Source organism: Lepisosteus oculatus, chromosome 8 (assembly GCF_040954835.1).
Source record: "Lepisosteus oculatus isolate fLepOcu1 chromosome 8, fLepOcu1.hap2, whole genome shotgun sequence".
Classification (NCBI taxonomy): Eukaryota; Metazoa; Chordata; class Actinopteri; order Semionotiformes; family Lepisosteidae; genus Lepisosteus; species Lepisosteus oculatus.
Window position 1 is genome coordinate 14,651,175 of NC_090703.1, and position 26,023 is coordinate 14,677,197.

The 26,023-nt window shown below is 35.0% G+C and overlaps 1 long non-coding RNA gene across 1 annotated transcript; it reads left to right on the forward strand.

Annotated features, from left to right (window-relative positions):
- Positions 1-8,109: 8,109 nt before the first annotated feature.
- Positions 8,110-10,423, forward strand: LOC107077797 (uncharacterized). The gene is made up of 3 exons (XR_001478790.2): positions 8,110-8,196; positions 9,530-9,653; positions 10,314-10,423. It is a non-coding gene; the product is annotated as an uncharacterized lncRNA (long non-coding RNA).
- The last annotated feature ends 15,600 nt before the right edge of the window (positions 10,424-26,023 follow it).

Genomic DNA, 26,023 nt, shown 5'->3' on the forward strand with positions numbered 1-26,023 from the left:
TCAGGCAATGGACAGAGTGTTTATCGTAATTTGAGGTTAATTGATGTGATACATTTGTAATTGAAGCAGTAAAAGCATTTATACTGGGATTTTGATACATAGTAAACAAAACATCCTTTCTTGTCAGCAACTGAGAGATAAAGAACAAGGTGGAAGACTGGTTAAAAATAAAGTCTGGTGCAAGAACTGTGTGTTGTACTTGTTCCTGCTTATTTTGTGCAGAATTTAACAATATCAAAGCTGCAAGATTTAATGTCCACTTCATATGTGAAAAGAAAAAAAATAGAAATTACAGAAATGCAAATTAATATTAAAATTTGTGCTACAGTAGATATATCATTGTCAATTAGCAACATGGGACTGAAGTATATATTTCACAGTTAAAGAAAAATTGTGATTTGTCTAATACAGGAAAACTACTATTTCTGACTTTTCTGTCCATAATGTAATATGACTGGTGTCTACTTATGAAAAGCAGATTCTGTAAGACTTGGAAAGTTTTTTTTTATGGTTCTGAATTAATATATTTCCTTTTATTAACTCAGTCAGTTATCTTGGGTAATGGCATGTGTAGTACAAGTCACATGATTAATGTAAAGCAAGAAATAGCTGTATGCATATTTAAAGGACTGAGATAATAGCAAGGTATTTTTGTTTTAAGTGTCTTGTGATCAACTGTACAATGACATTAGACTGACAGATAATTCTAACTTTATAGGAAAAATGGGAAATGGTACTTCTAATTAAATTAAAAAGAATTGGTTCAGATGTAGCTGAATAATGAAATCAGTAAAACATACATTTGAAAATTAAATATTTTTATTTCTGCTTCTCAAAAGCAAGAACTTGTAAACAAATCCTCTTTAAGTGGAATACTGTCAACAAGAATGAACTTATTTGGTCTTTATTAGCAGAAACGTCAATATGCAAATAGAATTATTCAAAAGTTAAAAAGAAAACAGTGAAAAAATAAAAACTGATACCCAGGGAAAGATTTGGGAACCAGTGGTCATTGTTTTAAATATGTGTTATATAATGTAAACAGTAATGCATCTAAATGCATTCTCAAAACTGCAGTGTGGAGTAGTGGCTGAGGCCTCTGGACTCCCAGCTGGAGTGTTATGGGCTCAAATTGAGGGTGAGATGCTGCTGTTGTACCCTTGAGCAAATTGCTCCAGTAAAAGCCCTGCTGTCTTAATGGGTCTCCAGGTTGTCATTGGAAATGAATTTATTTTCACTTGACTTACCAGCTAAAACAAGAGACTAAAAAATAATTAAAACAAGTTAAATGATTTCCTGGGTAGCAAGAATAAATAATTTATTCAGATCATATAACTATTTTTTTCACAATTACTTAAAACTTTAAATCCATTCCAATACCAAACACATGGAACAAATGAATTCTGTGGTTAATACTCCATTTATTGGTCTCAGTCTTTGGCAGCCTATTCTCAGCATTATTGACTAAAGTAAAAAAAAAAGTTTGCGACGAGGAGAGAGTGATGGCATTGTCCCAACAATCGCAGGTGATTGCTTTGAAAAATAAAATGTTGTTTTTTTTTCTCTACAAAAAGAGCTGCTAAACATTTACAAAAGACTGTTTGGGAAAGCTGGGGAAGCAATCTGGCTATATGATAAAACAAACCAGTCAGAAAAGGTTTCACTGCAGCTCTTGTAATGGCCTACTTAAGGTTTTACAAGTTATGTTAATAACCCAGAGTAGGACACTTGGGACCAGAAGTCACAATTTAGATATTACTACAAATAACATCTACTGCTTACTTGTTTGTGGTGTACAAGCTGCATGCCTTCAAGGGATTTTCCTGGTATAAAGGCTTGACCCTTTGGCTCAGTGCTGTTCGGAGCGAAGGGAAGGAACAGCCTCTGCTCCCATACCTGACAGAAGAACAAGTCATTTCCCTTGGGGTGACTTTAATACTCTACATAAAGTACCAAAAACAAATAAAGAATTCCTTCCCTTTTAATGCATTGTGTTTGGTATGCAGCAGTCGAGAGAGAGGATTAAATGAAATGCATAAAAGGCAAGAAAAGGTAGTTATTTATTGCATACATTACCAAGCATAAAATATGATTTTCCAAGAATGAAAAAACAGACCCGCAAGTCAGCGTTTCTCTGGTGTTGTCTGCACTGGGAGAAAACACATCAAAGGTTCAATATTCAATAAATATAATAAACATCCCTGTGAAACAAATTGTTCATAAACTACCTGTTTAATTTTTCAGAGTTCTTGAACCATATATTTTCTTATTAGTTTTGAGCCTGCTGGGTTGCTGGATGGATGAGACTGTCAGGGATTGCACATAATGTAGAGGCTTTATGAATTATTTCTGCAAGGAAAAGCCTATTAGAGCTGACAGGAGGATGATGATATTAGGCCATCATCATTCAGATGGCACCGCCCACCCCTATCATCCATCAGTTGCCTTGTAGAGAGCCTGAAACCCTTTCCTTTCTCCTGTGGCCAATACAAAGACAAATTCTGCCCTTTTCTTAGCCCATGAAACATTTAGCATTTCATTTTGGATCCTGGCAGACGAGAGTAACAAATAGCCTAATGAATCTTACTTATTGTCTACCGTGAGTTTGAGCATGAGCTAAATATGAGATCTCTGTTCTCTGGCTCATATCAGTCTTTTTTTCCTATACCTTCCTCTTTTTCTCTGCATTGCTGTTTCAAGTCCCTGTTCCGCAGAAAATGGCTCCAGTATTGAAAAAGAGAATTGTGCCTTTTAAAGAGGCTGTTACCTGGGGCTACAAAGCTCAAACTTCAGTGAAGAACCTCAAACTCAAGCATGAATTTAGCTAGACTTATTGCTGTATAACCAACAAAGAAGACAAAAATGCCCTCACTATACCTAATCCTAGGTGGGGTTGCAGTGGTTATCTTCCAGTAACGGCCTTCTTATCCAAAGCCAGTGAACGTTTTGACACTGGGCCATAGAAACATCTTTTAACTGCAGCTTTAGATACAAAGTTATAAACTAAGAAAATGTCACGGTTAAATGAGACAAGATAACTTCCTTTAAGCAAACCTGCAAATTATCATATTGGGGTTGATGATTTTTCCTATTGTTGTCAATTGCAAATCTGAATTGTAATAAGTGTTGTATTAATGCAGGTAGCACATAACCACAAAACACTTCTCCGATGCTCCGTCTGCCCTCTGCTATTGGCACCATGAGCTACAGACAGCCCCATTGACCTTGGTGTCTGGGAGGGCTGCCGTTTGCCCTTGGACTACAATGCTGACGGCTTGCCTGTGAAAACTATTTTCCTGCTGTGTTTGAAGAGATTTCAATAGCAAGTGGCTTCCTGGAGCTACCTACTCATTTTAATGGTGATCAATGCAAAGAACGCCTGCTTGTTGGCAGAGACAATGCCAGGCATTGTGCTGTTGGTCACAGTCTGTCAACCACCTTTTTTTGAGTTGCCACTCTTTTTTATGTTAGTTTTTAGGTCAGTTCCAAGTCATTTAAGGTCCTGCTGAAACAGCTATACAAGTTTCTTGGTGCGACAGTGATCCGTGATGCACCAAGAAGGCAAAAATAAACAGATCAGCGCTCTTGAAGTAACCCGTTTTTATTTATATGGGTCCATCAGTTTAATGTTTGAAATAGGATGTTTTTGAATACAGTATAGATGTGAGTGTGTGTGTATCAATGTCTATAAAGGTACCAATGCTCTTCTGAGGTGAAGCTTCGGTAATGCATATTTTATGTGTTATAGACATCCTTTTTATTTTTTAACTTGATCTACTTTTTCCTCAAAAGAAAACGGTATTAAAAAGGAAAGGCACTACAGTACTATTTGATTTTTTTTCTTTCCTGTTAAACACAAAACTTAAAACAAAATGTCTAAATAAGCAGTTTAGATGTATGTTTTATATTTTGAAAGGTCTTTGTAATAAATATGCAAATTGATTTTCTTTTTGAGAAACTGGAAACTCCAAAGAATGACAAAGCTTCACAGTGTTTCGAGAAAGGGAAGATGCCTTATCCAGAAGTGTCCTCTTGCAGGGAAAGTGTTGCTAAACTCAACCACCAAGATTGTGCATCCCAAGAGATTTTTCTGACTTTAATCTTCTGATGCTGAAGCGGCTATGAATTGCAAATACAAGCCTGCATGCATGTTGTCAAGTCTTCATTTTGATATGTTGGATTAACAATGTGGCTTCAAGTTCAGTTTGTTTTAGGCAGGGTACTTATATGCTGTAGCTGCTAGAGCACACACACTGATTGTCAAAGAGCTTCCGTCTGCATGAGAGAACTGGCCAGGGAAATTATGAGCAGTAATTATGACCAGCAGGCCAGCAGGGTCAACACTTCTTCTTTTGTTTGACAAGTTCCCTGGGATCTTTTATATTTCATATTCAAATCTAGGTCTCATGTCGTATCTATGGCATTTCCAACAGTGCAGCACATTTCTACACTACCAGGGTGTTGAAGATGTACTGTGTTGTGGACAGGTTATTTCCTTTGCAAGACCCTGTGATTGTTAGTCATGGAGGCTGCCTACTGAGCCACCAGCACACCACTTTAGATGGTGATACAATTAAAAATGGATAGATCACACTGAGAAAGCCCCAATTACTTGAACATATCATTTTCTGAAGAGCAGGCTCCCCTCAACACACAGTTAAGTATAACAGTGTGAGATCTTTCATATTCTGGATCAAACTTTCTTCATTTCCTTTCCACAACATAATTAGGGCTTCCTTTTACACCCCGTGATTTTACTGTATAACTGAAATGCCACGGGTCAATTTAAAATCATTTTAATTGGAGATCAATAATAATCGCTTGCAGTTCAATTATCAATCTTGAAAAAAAGCCAGTAACACTTTTTTTCAGCTTCAAAATGGAAAGATCCAAAAATCAGGACTAGGAACAAAAATGGCACTAAATTCCAATAATATTTAATAGGATTTCCTTAAACACAATATATTTCTGTATTCTGCAAAGCAGCAAATATCCTTAAGACAAACATTGTATTAATATTGATATGAAAAAATGATGATGGGACTGTAGCAAGAATGCAGTGGTTAAAGGTTTTATACAGCTTTATAAATGTCAACATTACTGTATTAGCATTCTGTGTAGAATTACTTAATATGTTACAGATGCTTGCCATAAAGTAATTAAAGGATTATTCTAATACGAATCCAATTGACTGTTTGCTGTTGTGCCTTTGCTTTCTTGCTGTTAAAATTTCTGGTTAGGCACGCTTTCTAAATTATAGTAGTTTTACATTCAATTCCACCAAAATGATGAAAAAAACATGCAGACAAAATACCCAAGTGAAAAGATGCAAAGCTTTTATGTTGTTATTAATATGCTACTGTACAGAAAAATAAGCCCTTGAACTGGGAAACATGGAGCGTAAAAATCTCAGACAGACTGACAATATGGTAGTGTTGCAAACAACTTAATTTCACCAGATTCATGTAAAGCAGTTTTTCCATAGCTAGTGAGAAAATTAATTGTAAATATTTACAATGGATTTTGGGAGGTGTGCTAAATATGATAATCCTACAGCTGCCCAAGGGAAAGGAAATAACAAATTAATATAATGGATGTTCTGCTTATCATTGACTTTTCTTCAGCAGTGAATCCTATGGGATGCAGATATTCCCATACATGCTTTCTGTATTTATGGGGTATGTGTTTTCACAAATTTACATACAATAGTCATATTCAGCTCAGTGTGGAACAACATCTCAATACACATTTCGTATTTTCTTTATTTTTTTCCAGTTTCCATTTTTAAAGGCAATTCCAACTCCTGTTAATTATTCATTTATTTGTGCTCAATTTGGAAACAGGTTTTCAGATTTATTTTCACTTTCAGTACTCAGTGTCATTAATTGGTTTAAATCATCTAGAAGCATTTTTTAATGCACGACATACAATTATGGCACAAAAACTCAGACCGTGTGGGTGGGGGGGTTCACACATTTATTCTTTGAGGATACATTAATGATTAGAAGGGGTTGTGCACTGAATAATCACCACTGCCTTCAATCAGAAAGACTTAATTAGGTACAGTTCAAAATGTAAATGGCATTTGCAAAGTGTTTGACAAATACTGATGAATCCACAGCACAATTAACATTTTGTTTACACTTTTTACATCCTTATAATTAATGAGAAGCAATTTTAAGGGTTTACTATTGAAATAAAATACAGATTAATATGAATATTAGTCTGTTATAATAAATTAACATATTTATATTTGTGTGTTCCTTTTTTTGTATGAAGTTTTTTGATTCTTTCATTCTGGAAATAGGTAAGACATAATATAAACCATAGGTCTGACTGGTTGTTATCAGAAAAAAATAATGAATTTTACATCATAGCATGGGATTTTTATACAATTTATAGTTGTATGTTTTCCTAAAAGTAAATAAAGTGAATATCTCAGACTTCAATGCATATGAAATGTAAAATATTTTACATTCTTGCTTTTTAAAAGTAATCTCTGCATTCATATTTCTTACACATACCAAAAGTACTTGTTATTACACATTGCTAACCAATTAAACCAGTTCAGTATGATATGAGTGGGTGCTTTGTGTCTATGAACCCTGTCAAAAGTAAATAACATTTGGACCACTGGAGGGATACTGCACAGTAAGAATTCCATTTATAGATGCACTAGAGCATCATGGAAGATCTATAATCATAATTACAGTGACTAGACATGTCAGAGCTGTTGGTATCCAATGCAGACATCCTTACAATAGTAACATTATACAGTAACTCATCACTACAGGGTTACAGCTTGCATGTTAACATGGGTATCAACCCGACTTGCATACTGGTAAAATTTCTGCCTGTTGAATCAAGATTCTGTGTCTCATTTGGTGAGTATAGAGTACATATTTATTAGGAAAGCAATGAACAGATCACTGAGTGTAAATAAATGACAAATTAGGAGTTGGTTCGTGGTTGTCAATGTCAGTTTTACCAACAGATTCATTCTGACCACAGTTTGAAACCAGTGCTGGTGTCAGCAATACATATTAATAATTAAGAAGAAAAACAAAGATTTTGTTTCTAAAATGTTTCTATATACATTTTCTAGAACATATGGCTTACAATAAGAATTAATCCCTTGCTTGTGCATAATTGAACATATGTAGGATTGTTTACTACATTCCACAGTATTAATTTAGCAAGAGCACATTTCATTTTTTCCCTTGTCTCTCCAAGTCCTCTTTTCATTCCTCCTGTAACAGTAACCTGGTACCACAGGTTCACAACTTTATCAAGAGAGCACCAATGTTTTTACATACCGTTTCATGTTTTTATTTATTTTTCCTTGACTTATTTTTCTTTTTCATTAACAGGCATTGATCCCGAGCTGCATGTCTGTCAGCTCTCTGGTTGTTTAGATAAAAGACTGTCAATGCAAAAATGTCAGCTGCTTTCAAATATATCTTGCACATGAAAGGGCCATCATCAGAAATTGTGAACATTATCAACTGATTGTGGCTTAAAAACTTAATGGACGCAAGTTTGTGTGTCAAGAGGCATACAAAAGGGAGAATCTTGATATATAAAAACCTTAGCGGTTGTAAACACCATCTACTGCTAATTAATATTTCCTGCAGGTGCAGCCAATAATCTCTAATAAGATCAATTGATTCCACCTTAGATTGCAACCCTAAAAAAGAGGCTATATTATTCTGTTTCTTACCTGCTAGATATAATGTAAAATGTAATAATAAGAAGCCAGAAATTTGAAATATACAAGTTAAAATGTACATATTTAGGTAACATTCTGTAGTGCTGCATCCATTTCCTCCACAAAAGCCTGGAGTCAATGTTTGCATAGGGACTTCAAGGTACACTGATGCTTTTGATATAAATGACAGCAGTTCAGTCCCCTCTGTGACAGGACTCAGACAATGCTGCTGTACAATTCTCAGAGGCATAACAAAGGGAACAGTCCTATTATGTACACTACACATGTCTGTTAAGTCCTGGAAAGACCTGGTAGTCATGTGTACAACAGTATGTGTTGTGGTGCATAAGCCACACCTTTAGTATCTAAGCATATTGTATGCTTCTGTAAAGTCCTTAAGCTTTCAAGTCTGTTGTACACATTCTCAATTTTGTCACACTGTCTATGTTATAGACAGGAGCCTAGAAATTGCTGTAAATGCTTACGAGGTAGGTGAATTGTTTTTTATAATTACTTTGAAAGACATTATAGATGTATTTTTCAATAGACACGTCTTTAACTGCACAGATATTTATATACTGTATATGCAGTACACACATTATCATGTGTGATTAATTTGGATGTACAGTATAAACATACCGTACAAGCAGACACAGACGTACAACATTTGATGCATTTCTGTGCTCTTGGATATGAAACACATTATCACTATTTCAGGGTGGTGTTTACCGAATGCAAATGCTTACAAATAATGCAAAAGGCCATAAAACACCAGATCCAGTACCTTTGAGATTCTTGTTTTGTAAGACTGATGAGGAAAATAAAATGGAAGTTGATCTTGACTTACACAAAAACTGCTGTGACTCAAATTGTCTAAAAATGCCCTGAGTGCTTTCTTAAAGAGGTCAAAATTATTTTGCTTTGTAGACTGTCCTGGAAAATGTTGGATGAATATGCATAATGTACATGACGGACCTCATTCTGTTTTAGTGAAAGCCACAGTTGTCTTAAATTTCATCAAGAGAAGTCTCACATCATGATTATTTGATACCTAGTTTTTATTCCAGTTTCCCTCCAGGCTTTTCAGATATATGTAGCATTGAGATATAGCTTAATAAAGGTTGCCACAACCAGACATGCCTTTATGGCCCTCCAATGCCTTGCATTTTGCATTTGTTATGGTAGTCATTGGGAATTTGAGGTTTACATATATAATTTGATGCGACTGCTCGAATTTATACATGTGATATTGAATTGCCTGCATTTGATAGAAGTCATCAGTCTACTCCATGATTTTCTGCCACTCTACAGCTAGCTTTATTTATTAGGTAATTTTACATTTATATTGTTTTGAACTTGTTGTAAACAGAAGTCATCTCTTGCACAGCTAAGTGTGTAAGAAACACAGTGTTAGATTATTTCATTTGATATCTCATGAAATCTTTAATAGCCCTTCAATAGTTTAACATAATTATTACATTTGAGAGACTTTTATATTCTTAAGACCCATCATAAATGATTCGTCCATCTTTTTCACGTTGTGTCTTTGTAGTTTTAACTCTAGATATAATTTACCTTAATACCCATTGTTATGAATTTCAATAAATCCTATTAATACTGGGTATTTGCTTTTCTTTTGAAAACATCACTTTCCCCAGTGACTGATGTTACAAGAGCCCATTAAATTAGAAAATGTCCTAAATCATATTAAATGCCCTAGGTGCCTCTCATTTGCAAAAACCTTCTAAAGTTTTTATCCCCTTATAAAATCTCTATCTAAAATTCAACCGATTTTATGACCACTTTTCATATTTATTGCAGGTGTTATGAAAATGGAACAGAGCATAATAAAGGAGTGGAAAATTTTACGTGTCTGCCAAGATTCCACTCGTTTCTAAAAAATCAACCTGGACCACTTCCTCAATGAAGGCAAGACGCCTGTTGGGTGAGTCTTAATACAGTATCTTTTTAAAGCAGCTTTCACATTCAGTCAGTTGCCTGCTTCTGCAGCATAGCTGTGTACGATGCTGTTGATGAGCCTGCAGTTTCACCTTAGTTGTCTCATTAAGCTTGTTAAGAACCCCTCTCGTAAATTCTGAAATTTTGTCAGTAGATTATGTTGCTCCCTCCTCTTCTCCAGCTCTGGCAGTGAATGCCCTGGGGAGGAGAGTGACAGGCCGTCCAGACATAGTGGCCAGGTCTTTCCTTCCCTCCCTCTTAATGTTCCACTTTCCTTTAGCTTATTCAGCTGCTGTCATTCACTAGCCACTCAGTGATCTGCATTCCATTAAGTCCAGACTGGTGACAGGCTACCAAATCTTCTACAGATGCCTTTTGTTATATTTCTCTTTCCCCCCCATTATTCCATTAAAAAAAACTTACATACATTTATTTTCAACTGCAGAAGCCTGACTCGAAAAAAAAAAGGTATTAGTACCTTTATGTACATCTCAATTATTCCATTCTTTGCTTGCAAAAAAATATAACTTGTTACTTTTGTTGTTGTTTTTTACTTTATTAAATGGTTATTCAACACATAATCTGAAAAGTTTAGATTTCCTTAAGGAACCTTGAAAATAACTTCCAGGTTATTTGCTCCTTTCAGACTCTCTGACGTCCCTGGTTACTGTTTCCTAGGCAACCAGAAGTCTGGTGAAGGGAATACAGGTACACACAACAACAAGTACAAGTTATAACTTTGTAAATTTAATTAACTTGCACTACCTTCAAATTTAACATAGAACAACTAAGTATTGTTTGCTAAAAGCATTGGAATTTTAGTAATTAAAAAATACCATCATTACATTTTAATATAAGAACAAAATATTTAACAGTTTTATTTTACTTAAATGAAAAGAAGGTTTTGTCACTTTCACTATTTAAGATGATACTGTAGATTGATTGTACCTGTATTGCCTGTACATGCATGTTCATTACAGTTTAAGACGTGATGCTAATGAGAAACTAAAGTTTCTTACTAAGATAAATTCCCAAGAAAGGGAATAAACAGGCAAGAATGAAAAAGAAGCATGCAACGTGATGTATAAAACCATAGAAATTACTTGCAATATTGTTTTCCCATGAGATTTCCACTGGAACACCACTTGTATGAAGACACTAGATCCTTTTAACCTCATGTTGTGTGTGACATTTCCCAAATTTACTGAAATAACAATGGTTGATTCAATTTAATAAGTTCACAACTTTATGCCAAAACCACCATTAAATAAATATAGAGTGAGGCACACTAGGGGACTAGTGGCAGTCGTAATAATCACTGACGCCAGAAACCAGTTTGATATACAGTATTCATCCATTGGTGGGAAAGGAGGAGCTTGATTGCACAGACTTTAATACAGAGGACTCTTTTGCCCCACAATGTTATCCATGACTAAGGTTTTATGTATATTCAGATTACTTTAACTTCTTAAGTACTTATAGATGGAAAACAATTTCCCTTAATGCACAGCAACCGATCAATAGATGTAAATGCTAGGATTAATTTAGTAAGAGATCCCCACCCATAATTCCACTTTAAAATAATGGGGAAATGTGTTTTTATTTCAGCAGTTTGCAGTTAGCAATACTGTGTAGACATTTCTTAAATTAATTTCATTTACTGAAATTGCTTTCTAAATATTTTAATGGGAAGAATGTAAATGCTGTGTCATGTCACATAATACAGAGCCTTGCCTTGCTAATTTTTTTTTATTTTTCATAGCTCTTAACATTTACACCATACCAAACTAAAACAGAATTCCTATTAACTACCGATGTTAAAATATTCATCAGAATTTCAATGTTGTCTCTCACTGAAATTAAATGTTCCTTATTGAAGCATTCATTTTTTATATCCTTTGCCAGAACCCGGAATATGTTAAAGCGGCATTATTGTTTTTGTCCAATAGCAGTCGTGGAAAGTAGATATGAGGTAATGGAGTGGAAAATGATGAAGAGTGTGGATACTGCCTCAGAATTTCTCTCATACGTTTGATTTTACAATCACCTGTGGTTTTACAACATAAAAAGAACAAAGTGGAGAGATCTGCTTCCTGGCATTCAAAAATCTAGCCATGTTTCTTTTTTTTCCTTTAGTATGACATGCTTTTACTTCTTCGATAAAATTGACTTTGTCCTGTGGAATAATTTTGGAGTGCATCTACATATTATGTGTGCAGGTCTGCCTCCTCTGGAATTTGATCATGGCCACTTACAGGCAAGTCTAGTATAAGAACCACAAAGCACCACTCCTTAGACAATGAAGAATTATGTTCATTTTCTTTGAAATCCTGCAGTGGGAGAATTTAATGCTGTCTATGTTCCAAAGGGGGTAGCAAGACCTCGTGTAACAGGCTTGGTACCAATAAGTCATGTTACATCAGGTCTCAGTAAGGAAGGTAACTAATTACCTTCTAATAAGAATAGCATGTTTGTGCCTCCTTCCCTGATGTCCTCAACTGGTTGTGTGACTATGCTTGCACATAACTGCATCCTCAACATAACTGTAGTGTTGATGTAGAGCATGAACTCTCTAAATGCTTTTCCTTTTGTAACTAAACATTGATTCACTTTTAAGAAATGCATGCAAGTAATAATAATGAATGTATTTTCCTTCTAGCAATTTTAACATTAGAGCTTAGAAACATAGACCACTTGCCTTTAAATTAGACATCCAGGAAACACAATAAGCAGAGCACAGGAAAACAGTGGTCCAACAGAATTTCTAGATGCCCGAAAAACTATCACATTTAATGGCAAAACTGAGGAACTCCTGAGTCTGAGAAAGCTGATATAACATAGAAAGCTTGTTAATATGCTGGCATGCAGTGTTTTATACCTCAAAGATACAGATTTCACCCTTGCAGAAAATAACTCTTTCCAGTTTAATTACAAAAACCTCAATTACAATTAATCTTCTTTTGTAACAAACCCCTGCTTCACCCAGCCTGCTTAAGTTTGATTGATATAGTTTCACAAAAGTGCCGACATCCTTGTGTGTTTTAATCGACGAGCAACAGTTGAGAGATTGGCAAGTGACAGAGACAAAAGCTTTCAGTCAACAAGCAGCTTAAGATCTATTATTACGGAGTGTACATTGTGTCCTAGACCTGGTAAACACATCTTCATTGATCCACTGAAAGATAGAAATATTTTCTCTTGTGCAGCTCAATCAAGAACCTTTCACAAAGGCAAAGTGCAAACAATATTGAAAAAAGCAGAATGAGACTGACATCCTAGTCAAACAGTAAATAATGGTGTGGTCCAGCAAAGCTATCTATAACCTCAGTAACTGCTGTCAGCCAAGATAAAATGTGTAACGTGTCTATTGCAACCTCTATGAAGATCAAAAAAGGTGATGTAGTTTATTCCTCTTAATGTCAAACTCAGTTTAGTATTTTCAAAAGGTGTCTTGAGTAAACTAATGCTAAGCAGACTTTTAGCAAGTTTACATTTGATATATAACAGATGACCAACTCTACAAGGCTTTGCTGTGAATTAGAAGGAATCATTTAAAAAATGTTCATAAACCTATTCCTCCAGGACTGTAAAAAAATGAAGTAAATCTTATTTAAATTAATGATTAACAGCTTGGGGTGGCACAGTGGTGCAGAGCTAGCCACTGCTTACTCACAGCACTGGGGCCCTGGATTCAATTACAGACCTGGGGTGCCATCTGTGTGGAGTTAGCATGTTCTCAGCCATTTTCATGTGGATTTACTCCAGGTACTCTGAATTCCTCCCACATAACAAAATACTGGTAGGTTATTTGGCTTCTTGGAAGATTGGCCCTAGTGTAAAAGTGTGTGTTTGTGTCTTTGTCTGTGTGGCGGCCCTGTGATGAATTGGCATACCATCCATGGTTACCTTGCCTTGTGCCTGTTGTTTGTTGGGATTATTTGAATTAGATATCCACAGACCCTGATCTGGCATTACAAGATTCCCTTTTGTCATATTTATTTCAATTTAGAATTAATGCTATTTATTTCTGGAGAACATCTTACACCAGAGGGTGACATCTGCAACAGGCAAGGTGCAAGGTTTCCTGTTTCATAGGCACAACAGAAGAATGAGGACATGAAGACAGGCTCCTCTGACCCCCCATCTTTTGACACACTACAAACTCTTCAGCAAGGAGCAGAGGAGATCTGTTCCTTCGCTGAAATCACCATCACTTGCTGGTACACAGGGTGTTAAAGGGGTCACAGGGGCCACTATTTTGCTGGAGGTTGAAAACCGTTGGCTGAACCCTCAACCCAGCCCATGCAGCACTGAGCCAATTGCGTACTGCCACTTGGGGAATCCCTGTCACACTCACTTAGTGCCCAACCTGTACTTTGAATCTTATGTCTATTGCCTCTACAATGTACCAAAGCAGGGTTGTTCTTAAGACATCACAATTCACACAGGGATTACGGATATTCTCATTTTATTCTTACTTAAAACTAATTACGTACGAATTAAGTAATTCACTTGCAGAAATTGGTATTAATTTCCTCAGCAAGAGATAAAAGATCTAGAAAACCTGCTAAGCTAAAGCCTGCAGGGACTAGAGAACAGGGTTCCCCAGAGTTTTAGGGAATAAAACTGACTTAAAAATAATTGAGTATATTTAATGTTTGGATACATGTAATTTTCTTGAAAATGTGCAGATAACGTATTTTTTAAATTCAAAATATTCAAAGCAGATTGTTGTAGTCTGGACTAAACTTGTTCATAGTTGGTGTACGACTTCAATGAGCTTTTCTTTCTTTGCAAAAAGTACACAGGAAAAAAAAATGTAAGTTGGCTTTTTCTGTGCTTGTTTACTCTATCAAGCTTATTGCTACAATTTAAATAAAACCCTTTTTTAATGCAGTAATTAACCCTCCCTGTGAGATACTGATTGGTGGCTTTTGAAGGAACCTTGTTAATACCCGTTACCTGTTAATAAGAGAAACATATGTGAAAATAGATACACTTAGTTTGATTGAATAATTGACGCAGAAGGAGTGAGATTCCACATAAGGGAGAATAAAAGATAGGATAGGCTCTGTGTAGAATTGGCCACTCCCCTGGACTAATGAGAACATGTATAAGAACAGCCATTAGGTAAAGGGTTTCAGTCTGTAGTTAGGCACCATTCTGAGAGTGAAGAGAATAGTGTGGATGGGGTCGTGTGTACTTCCTAGCTATGCTGACAGCAGGCAGATGTGCAGTCTCAGAGGAGAGAGGGATGTGAAAGAGAGAGATCAATAAACTGGCTGTTACTGTGCCAGGGGCAAGTGGTGATTAACGAAAACAGAGCTCTCCCTGGCCAAATAGGATCAGCCGTATAGTTAGAGATGAAAATAGGGAGTTGTTGTACCGTGTGCAAAGATTGTATTTTAGGGGAAGGCAACAAGGCTTGAAAGAGCATTGACTGAGTTATTGATTAGATTAGTGGAATAAAATGAATAAGTGTAATTAAGGAATTGAAGAATTGTAACTGAGCAACATGGAGTAAATTGGGAAGAATACTCCAATGCCTGATTTGATTAGATAACAGAAATTCGTGAAGATGAGAGGAACAAATCTGAGTATGCGAAACCTTTGAGAGATGAACAATGAAATGAAAGAGTTCTGTCAATGAGATTGAATGACAGACCACAAAAAACACGGAAAATTAAGGTGACAAACTGACATTACTATCATGAATATGCCAGCACTGTTACACTCCCAACTGTCTATAGGCCCTACAGTGAAAGTACTGCACTCAAATTTCTTTAAAGATGTACTGTACTGTAAATCTAGAAAAATAGTTATGATATTTTCACATTGTGATAGAGATAATATTGTTTTATCCTCACCATCATGTACCTTTGATTTAATTAAAAAACTGTTATGGTTCAACGGTGCTAATTGCGGTTGTAAAAGCATGTGGGAGAAATAAAAATTGAAATGGGAAACCATTACTATATGCGGCTTAAGATCATTTCTATGTAATGTTGTATTGACATTTTCTGGTAAAGCAAAAGCTATAACTCTAAAATGATTTCAAACAAGACGTGCCTTACGTACTGTAAGATTGATTGCTTCATTTGTTCTAGTTGAAAAAAAAACATTTTTTCCACCTACCCAACATATACTGTAGATATTGTATATATACCCTGTTTTACTTGACAATGCAGTTTAGACAGCAGACAGACAGCACAATAACTCTTGGAAGAGCACACATATATACTGACAGATATAATGACATTTGCTACTGTATGATGACTTGACATGAAGCGTGAATACTTTAATGAACACATTAATAGAGTAAAGCTTAGATTAACATCATTTGGACATTGCTGAAGTGCCATTAGTAGGACCAAGAGTGTGAATTACAATCCATACAATGTCAAACTGTTAATTCATTTTGCTTGGCTTTTGTTTTGTTTTTTTCCTTTTTTCATTTAGAAGCCTGTAGATTTTTTTCTTTTGTAAATTTGGACTCCTTGGTCTGTGCTTTAATTGTGCCCCAGGTTGTAACTCATTTTCATCTCTGAATGGGTGGTAAAAACAAGCACAGCAGGTAATTCGCACTATATTAAAAACTGTTGGTGCAACAAGAAGGCTAATCAGCAAAAGCTTCTACAGGCAAATTATCAGCTGTAAATTAAATCCTGAGCAATAGTAATAATCTCTTACCAGTCTACAGAAAAAAACAACGTTTGTGTACATCTGTGTGTATCAGTACCTGATTACCGCAAAACTAGAGCAGCCTGCATCTGGAAAAGCTTTTGTTTCATATTGATGTGGTAATATTTTATTTTTATCATAGCAGTTCTTTCTCCATTTTTTAAAAATTTTCTTAATACTTCTTATTTTTACTGTTGTGAAGAAACATGATCATCATAATTTCTCAGCTTCACTGGTTTTATAATATCCTTTGACAGATTAAAATGAAAGAATATTCATTCATACAGTAACTACACTTCTTCCACATGTATGCTTTGAAAGACCAATGTTGTTCTTTAAAGTAGTCTCACAGTTTCTTTCTATTGCACTGTCTTGATTGCAACAGCAAAACATGCCTTTACAAGGTATCTTTTGGATTCAGAATTTTCTATCCAGTCACTTAAAAAGAGTGCATCCTAAACATTTTTCAAGAAAAGCAAAGGATGGTGTGCATTGCAGGGGATTTTGATCCTCATTTATTTAATACTTCCATGTTAGTTCTTAAAGAGATAGCATTAGTCTTATTTTTGATTTAACGTCGTGTTATCGCAAATATACAGAAACCGAATATTAGCATAATCATCAGTTCCCTTAGCACCAGGATGACAGTAATGATGGAAAAAAACAGTTGTTGCCAGTAACTAAAATCTAATAAAACAACACAAGTTGGGTAGGGCAGTCTTAGTCTTTTTACTATTGCTCCCAATGATAGCTTTAAAACTGCTATCTGAAAAGGTTTTAAAATCTGGCTGATTCTCTTTCCAAAACTATGTGAATTACAAGTTGTCTGCTTTGTGTGTGTTTTTTAAGTTTCTATGCATTTTTATGCACTAAGGCTAACATAACTGCGGTACCTTTCATTTTCCAGTACCCCTTGAATACAAGCCGATTATGGATAACAACCACATTACAGGGAGATACATCAAAGAGCTAGCTTAGTGCACAGTGGGGGGCCACTTTTTCAAGTTTAAAATTCTAACAATTTTAACAGCTTACATTTGAAACGTTATGTGCTAAATGTGTCACATTTAAAGTGTTTTCTGGTACGTAAAAGAGCCATTTGACTCTAGACCTGTTCATGCTATGTATATATAATAGCTTTAATAAGACATCAGGTTTGCTGAAAGACTGGGTAACCTCAAAAGATGGGTCATCTCTCAGCAGATGTGGTATACTATTGTAGGACTGATATTTTGAGGAAAATACAATTTGCATTGGGTCCTTTGAGGGCAATGGTTTTGGTAGGATTTGGTAGCAGATTACCATGCCAGATGTAGCTTTGCAAGTATTTTTTTCTCTAATATTGTTTTTATTATTTCATTGAGAGTAGTATTAGTTGATTATTTGTGAAATTAAACTATTTCCCGTATTATAGTTTATACTAGTTATATGAAGCTTTTAATATGATTGGCAATATTGTAATGTGAATTAGAAAATGTGTTGTATAGAAGGTTTAAATAATTTAAAAAATCACTTGTTTTAGACAAACCCATTCTTATATAAGGAAACACGAAAATGCACCAAAGTTGAGCATTTTTCTGCACAGTTGGCATTTCTATCCACATCTGAAAAATGGCTTTTGTCTGAATTGCCCTGAACTAATTATTAAAGTATTAAAAGGTATATCTGTATTGTCTAATCCAGTATATAACTTATATACAGTACTATGACCACAATTTGCTCAGGTGCAACGGTCTCTTTCAAAGTGTGCCACAGTGTAATTGGTATGCACCAATTGATATCGATGAGTCCTGTACCATTGAAGAAATGTGCAGAGAGAGATCTATTGTACTAGGGTAAATGACTGTCATATGTACCCATTAAGAAGAACATTTATTGTGTGAACAATCAATGGTTTATGTACCTTCATGGAAATCCACACACATCCAGTTTACAGAGATGTACTGTATATTAAACAGTAAACTAGAACAATGTCAGGGTTAAAAACTGATTTTGTCAATTTGATTTTGAGACACGTTCCTGTTTAAACGTGTTAATATTGAATGTTGAAACAATTTTGTGGATATCAGAGCAGTCTGGACATTTTCAAAAACCTACTATAAGCTAATCAGTATTTGGAAGTCTGGGAAAAATACAATTTAACAGCCTGAATACAACCCAACATTCTTTCTTCAAGCTTTTTGTTTGAATTAAAAGGAATTGGCACACTGAGATGGCATCACACTGACAAAAAGGGACCTAGAAAGTTTCTTGATGGAATACAAGACAGAAATAAAGTTATTACTGTCAACTCAGAGTCTACAAAGTCCATACACTGAAAGCTGATTCCACCAAACTATGAATATTAGGAGAAGAAAAACTGGCTTTGTCATTTGTAAAGGTACAATATAATGATATTGAAATTAACAATGTCAAGAAGAGTCTTTGTGATAAAAGCACGAGCAAGGTAAAATGTCCAGACATGTATTTCCATAAAGTCTGATTTTAGTCCTTAACCATTCAAGTCGATGTAGTGTCTTGCCAATCCCAAGTTCAGAAAACTTGTGAAGTACTTGTTCCATCCCAAGCCACCAGTTACAGTGCTGTTTTCTATAATCTGCTGTCTTGATCTGACAACAGGTGATAATACAGGATAATAATGTACAGAGCTAAACTTAATTTTACATACAACTTTTTAAAATACACATACTGTATGTTTGCATAGTCATGAAAATATTTTAGAAACACATACATGTATCTACAGTAGGTATGTCGTCCCTGTAGAGTCAACAAGGTTAAAATCTGGTGATACTTTGGACTATTGAATGATATGGAAAGTTTTTTTCAATGTCCATTACCATGTAAGGAGAGATATTTCAATGCTGAAGGATTAAATAGTAACATTGACATTGGTGCTACTGAAGCAAAAGGTGGTTACACAGGTCTCAAACATTAGTCAAACATTTGTCAACTTGAAGCTGAAGAGTGAGATTAATGACCTCCACACTAACAAACACATACACATTTATTGTAGTGCAACCAAAATGGTGTAATTCCCTTACTCTGACGTCAGCATACTTTTCACTGTTTCTCCCAAATAAACATGCTCTTTTCATCAGTAAACAACACCCTTTGTCAATACTAAAGGAACCATCATGCGTATTTATATGCCAACAGCACTCATGCAGCCCTGTCAGGCTGAATCATGGTAATGCCATTATAGGGGTACCTGTTTAAGACACTGAAGATAATTGCATTTATGGGCATCTCATGAGTTATCAGCCTTTTTCATGGTATGTGGAGCCAAGCCTTCAGGTGATCTCTACTGCATTGTTGCAGGCATTCACAAAGGTCTGGGGTCAATCAGGGGGCTTCTTGTCAGTTTTTAGTGCTGCTAGATATTAATAATGGTGAATAGTTGGGTACTGAATGCCAAAGTGACTTCACATTGTAATATTCCTGACAGCAACATTCCCGGACAATGTTTCCTTGTCACTCTCACCAAGCTATGACATAATTGCCATCTTATTAAAAACAAGCCAGTATCATTTTTGCATGTGCACACTTACAAACATGTATTTCTTACTATGTATATGTTTGAACAGTATTTTGTTATTTCAAATTTTGCAAGTATGTGCAAAAAGGGGACATGCTCTAGTATTTTTTGTCATATGATAACATCTCGAACTCAAATGTCCAAGGCTAATAATGGATTATTGATTACAATAATTTAAAATGTGCTTTTATTATCATTGGTATTTGTATTTATTTACAAAGTAAATGTATTTGCTTAGGAGCTCTTATTTACTGAGAAATAGTTACATGTATACATGTGATACATATGGTTTAGAATAGTGTAATCCAAGTAAGGCAAAATGCTTGTAGATAATTATACAATGGTAATGGATATTTCCATCAACTTCTCCTTCTATGATGATTTTTAAAGATATCTTGACACTATCTTGAAATGCACGGTATATACATGATAGACTTGTTTTCTATCTTATTACATCAAATCTTGCAGTAATCTCAATTTATATTAGTATTATTTATAAAGAACTGTCTAATTTTCACCCAGCCAAACTGAAAATTAAAAAAGGCTGGTCAAACCAGTTCAGAGAGTGGAAAAGGACATGTATTCATCTAGGAAAAAGGAACAGTAAAGTTCAAAGAGCTTTCAGAGTTTGTAGTTCTATTGATGAGCTTCAGTTTTCTTTTTTACGGAAAAAGATGGCTCCAGCAACCAATTAATCTGTGACAGAGAAAAAAAAATAAGCGTGTAACATACATTTCAGAAGGCAACAGCATTGGAGAAGAAAATTGCTTCTGCGTTAAAAAGATAAAATGTTTCTGAAAGAAAAAATAGATAAAGTGGATTAACCACTACTTAAACAGTACAGTATGTTTCTATTGATTTAGGGAAGTAGGGAAATACAATGTTTTGTATAAATAAAAAGAGCCATCTGAGTAATGTCCCCAGAAATCACAACCTATGTGGTATTGAACTTCAAAATAATATTCAGAATTTAGTATTCAACCAATTGCTTTGCTTGCCTCATCTATGACAGTAAAGAGTATCAGTTAATTCAATTAAGAGAAGTTCTATATTAGAAAAGACAAGCTTTTTATTTAGAACTCTTAAAACATGAAATGGTAATAAACAATCTTTATCTACCATGTTTATCTGGACAAACTAATGTAAAAATTAAATTTAAAAAAAATTCTAATGTTGTTATTCTCAATACTTTTAACCCTGGAATTAACTCCACAATCATTGACCTATAATTCTAATATCATTTTAGGACTGTCTAATATCAAGTTAGGACACACAAACGTGCATATCTGGCAATATAATTATCATAATGTTTGGCATTATTTACAGGGGTAAAAATAGTCTTCAAAGTATACAGATTAATTAACCCGCAACATTTAAACAATTGTTAATTAATTTATTTCTCATTCTTAACAAAAGGTAATACTCAATCTTGCTGAAAATGCATTTTCACACTGAAAAGAAAAAGGGGACATGTCCACATGTCCAAGAATTACATTTTTAATAGATTACAGATCACACAATCTGTTCTTTTAAATATTATTATATGTCACGCGTTTTAGGTAACAGCTGTGAAATGTTTTGACAAAACCATCTTTTCAGAACAAGAAAGTAAACATAAGCAGTTGTGTTGTGTTGGATCTACGTATCAAATGGTTCTAACAGTTGTGAGTACCTCATCTCTACAAAACAACTGAAACTCTCAAGACTAATCATGTGAACCCCTTCAACAGCAGATCCACTCACCCAAAAATGTGGAAAACATTAATATTTCTAATGTTTTAATTGACATAAAGCACTCCTAGGTCTGATGTAACAATGCTTTTCATCACTTAAGTTTCTGAAGGCGCCACTATATTCACAGCTGTTCAGAATTTTTAATCATTTAACACCAGAGAATAGTATGTCTAAGTGAAAATGGGAAGGTGTGACGAGCAAGTGCACCACTGCAGACAGAGTGATGTAAAGAGGCTCGCGTGTGATCGCGGAGCTGCCTCGCTCTGACTGTGACAGGATATTTGATGAGGATGACACATTGATGACCCCAAACAGAGAAGCAATACAGTTTCAAAAGGTAAATCTGTATCTGAGAGGGTTACAAGCAAGAGGGGGCCACTCGATCCTTTGGGCAAAACTATCTTGTTAAATATCAAAAAACATTACTGACCCAAAAATGTTTGTACAGTGCTACAATGAGTCATGACTCTAGAACTCTATATACAATATACACTATCTTAAATTCTTCATAGACTTACCACTATGATCCACTGGAGCACAGTATTTGTATTCAAACTTGGTTGTGTTAATTCGCATGGCAGTGTATATGAGGCAGTTTATAATTCTACATGACTGATAAATCTAATTCGATTGAAGTATTGATGTCTTGGCTTTACTTAAAGAACACACCACACTGATTATACATAAAAACAAGCTGCAGCATTCAAGATGTTGTTTTTTTTTAGTTAGTGGTACTAACAGTACATAGATATATAACATAGATCATAAATATGGTGGAAATCTCAAAATCAAACACATTGAATGTTGAAAGTGTTTTTTTTTTGCATTCATTATTGTCTACATTGATAAAAGGTAAAATATTCTATAATACTGTGATTATACTGGACACGGATCAAATTATTCTGATCTAGGACAAGGATCACATAGAAAATGAGCAGCTGCATCCTAATAATATTAATACATAAATCATACATGCATAATAGTATCGTGTATTCCTAATTTGTAGCAATATTGTTGAAATTATATATAAACGTGTAATCTTTTGTCCATAACACTGCAATGCTGAAATACTGTATGTGATGCTAAATCCAGTGCTTTTTGAAACACAGGTCTCTAATTAACATGGAGGAAAATGATGTGTAAGAGCTATACTGTATGTGTAAATGCATCACAGCACCTGTTAATACAAAGGACAGCATATGATAATCAGGACTGTAATTTATGCAGTTCAATATCCACCTTTGAGATGGTGCCCATCCCTTTGCTTCTCTTTAACCCCCCCTCCAAAAAAAAAATCTACGGTAATTTAAGGCTTACAACAGTTACAAGAAATCGGGATTTGCCATTTCTTAAGAGTTGGCAGGTGATAAACCAGATTCCCATATGCAGTTCTGTTCAGATAACATTAAACACACAGCTTAGCCTTTGACTAAATCCACTGCCAATCCACTCATATGGACTCTGCCAAATTCTTCTAAATAATGAGAGAGAGGTGTTTGAATATACCTTTGGGCTGTACCGCTACATGAAAAAGGCTTTTAAAAGACTAGGAAATAACACTTGGGTTTGGAAATCACAGCTTTTCTCACTCTTTCATTACAGTGTAGATGACATTATGTGATTGGGTTATGGAGATTTTCAGGAGGCTTAAGCATTTGTCTGAGATTAATTAACAGTATTTAAGGATCTATTAAAATACCAATGCTTGGCTGATTCTCCCTGACCTCTCACATTCTCTCGTTCCCATCCACTGATGCTTATTATAATGGTTTAATTGCAGGTAAACTGCCCACAGTAACAACAATCTTAATTAGGAATGCAAAGGCTTCTGCAAGCCAAATTATCCAGAATAAAACTACAGTATCAAATACGAAATAGCAATTACTAATACTGGCACTAGTATATTTTATGGCAAAGGTGAATCCCACTGTTGTCTGCCTTCTAGAAAAAGATTATTTTTGCAGTACAGAGAACAGTGATTTTGATACAGAATTTGATAAATAGGCATAGCTCGATCCCGTGGAAAACAAGATTGTTAATGCTGTTTAAACACTTACTGTACAAGGTCTTCACCCCTCCCCCCATTTTCATAGAAAATAACATTCTTGAAACTGGAAGAGATATAAAAAATTAATTCATTTCTAAAATGCAGAAAAATCTGGAAAACTGTCTTTTGATTGCCATTTTGCACAGCCAATCAGAAAAATAAATGTGCCAGAAAAGAATTACTGTGCAGCAGCCAAGGATTTGTTTTTTGAACAGATTAAAAACAAGCATTTGAGAGACAGAAAAATTGACCGTGGCCCTCTTGTGATTAAAAATGATTAAAATCTGTTTTTTTCCCCCATTGTCTCACGTTAAATGTACAAGACCTTGCTATTTTACTTCATGCTGTTATGTCTGGATTTAGGAGTATATCCAAGAGCTGGACATCAGACTTTTTTCTTTCTTCTTGAAAGGCAGTCTCACTTTAAACTCTACTGCCAATTGTGAACACTGGTGTATTGCAGTTCCAGGCACAGCTCCCGTCTGGGTTAGTTCTATCACCCAGCATGTCTTAGCAGGCCCATGTTCTTTGTTTATACCCTGTAGACAACGTTTTACACATAAAAACCTGGCCTCCTCTAGCTCAGGGTCTACACAAGTGGAAAAAAAGAAATTTTCTTTAATGTGAAAGATAATACTATATTGAGTAATATATAGATAAGAAATTATATTTTTGATTCATTTTAATTGGGACATTAAACTTATTGGAAGTTTTGAATGTATGCTTATACAGTATACTGTATACAGTATATACACATCCACACTTAATGTAGGAATGCTCTAATATTATACTTATAACACCACCCTAAACCGTCGAATTCCCAGGCATATTCTCCAACTACTTTATGCATTTTAGGTCTTTTAAAACCTCTTTAAGCTACTTAGTAACAGTTGAACGATCAAAGCTACACGCTCTTTAAATATTTCCTGAATTGGAGCACAAGATCATGATTGTAAGAAAAGACAAAGAGCACATTAAAATCGTACTTTACTTTACTGGTCCAGCTCAATAAACCCCCCAAAAAATTCCACTGGATTTTTTTGGTCATTTTTTTAACAACTAAAAATGTTTTGGGAATGGCAGGAAGCGTCTGATCGTACTGTCACATGTTTTTCTGTAGCCGAATATAATCTAATCATACTTTTTATCCTAAGAACAATGTCTGAAAATGAATGCAACAAAATACAATTTAAGGGCATTTGTCTAATAAAATATATTAAAATAAAAGATATTTTTATGTGCAGTTAAATCCACTAACAAAATAAGTAATAGAGTAACTTTACAAAATAAGTAAATAGTTTAAAGATGAATAGCAATTTCAGTATCATTACTGATAAGGAGAATAGAGAGCTTAGCAGCTGTACAGTCACACCTATATTCAAAAATACATTTGTCATATACATGCAAAAGTGCTCTTTCACAGACACTCCCAAACCTATGTTTGTGTAGAAGGACTGTTGCACAACTTTGTCACAGGATATCTCATGAGGTTTTTGTGTTCTCTATTCAATCGCTTGCCACCTGGATCAGTTTTAAAGAAAAATATATGCACTTAGCACATTTAATTTATTTAGCATATTTTTTATGTATTGTTTTACTACTAGCAATGTTATTCTCATTTGTGTATTGGATGTTGTCGCTATTGTATTGTATTGTATTTGTTATTGTGGATAGATTTACACATTACTTGTTGTGGATCCAAGATCTTTATCTTGTCTCTTGTCTGTTCCACCATTTTGTCACAGACCCTGACCTACATATGGTTTAAATGGAGACTTTGCTGTCAATCTAGAGAAGCTGGGGGTGGAGCTTAGGATGTTTAACCTGGCACTCGTGATGTAGCAGTTAGTCAGTGTCTCTTTGTCTGATTAGTGACTTAGTCCATGTGCAGCAACATAGCTGAGTTTTAGTTAACCAGCTTAATTGTGTAAAGGAGTTTTGACAGAAATACAGTTATGGATGTGGCAAAACATTCTGTGACTAAACTTTAATAAAACTCAGGTCATGTTGCCTTACTATCGATAAAACAAGGACTGCTTTACTATGGTAATTAATGAGTTAAATTAAAAGTTAATTTAAAGTTAAATTAGGATTTGAGATAAGGAATCTAGGTGTGGTTTAAGACCCTACTTTATGATTTGAGTCCCACATCAACAACAAAGAAACAACACTAAGGTACCTCATCTGTGCTGTGTGATTGCTATGTCCAATGTGGAGAGGCTGCATACCTGTGTTTCCTCTAGGATTGGATTTTGTAGTGCTGTGCCTTAAACACTGCTATTGGTACTCTATAATGTACTCTTTCAAAACTATTTCACTAATGCTCTACCTTGCTACAAATTAGGATCTCTTGTTTCAC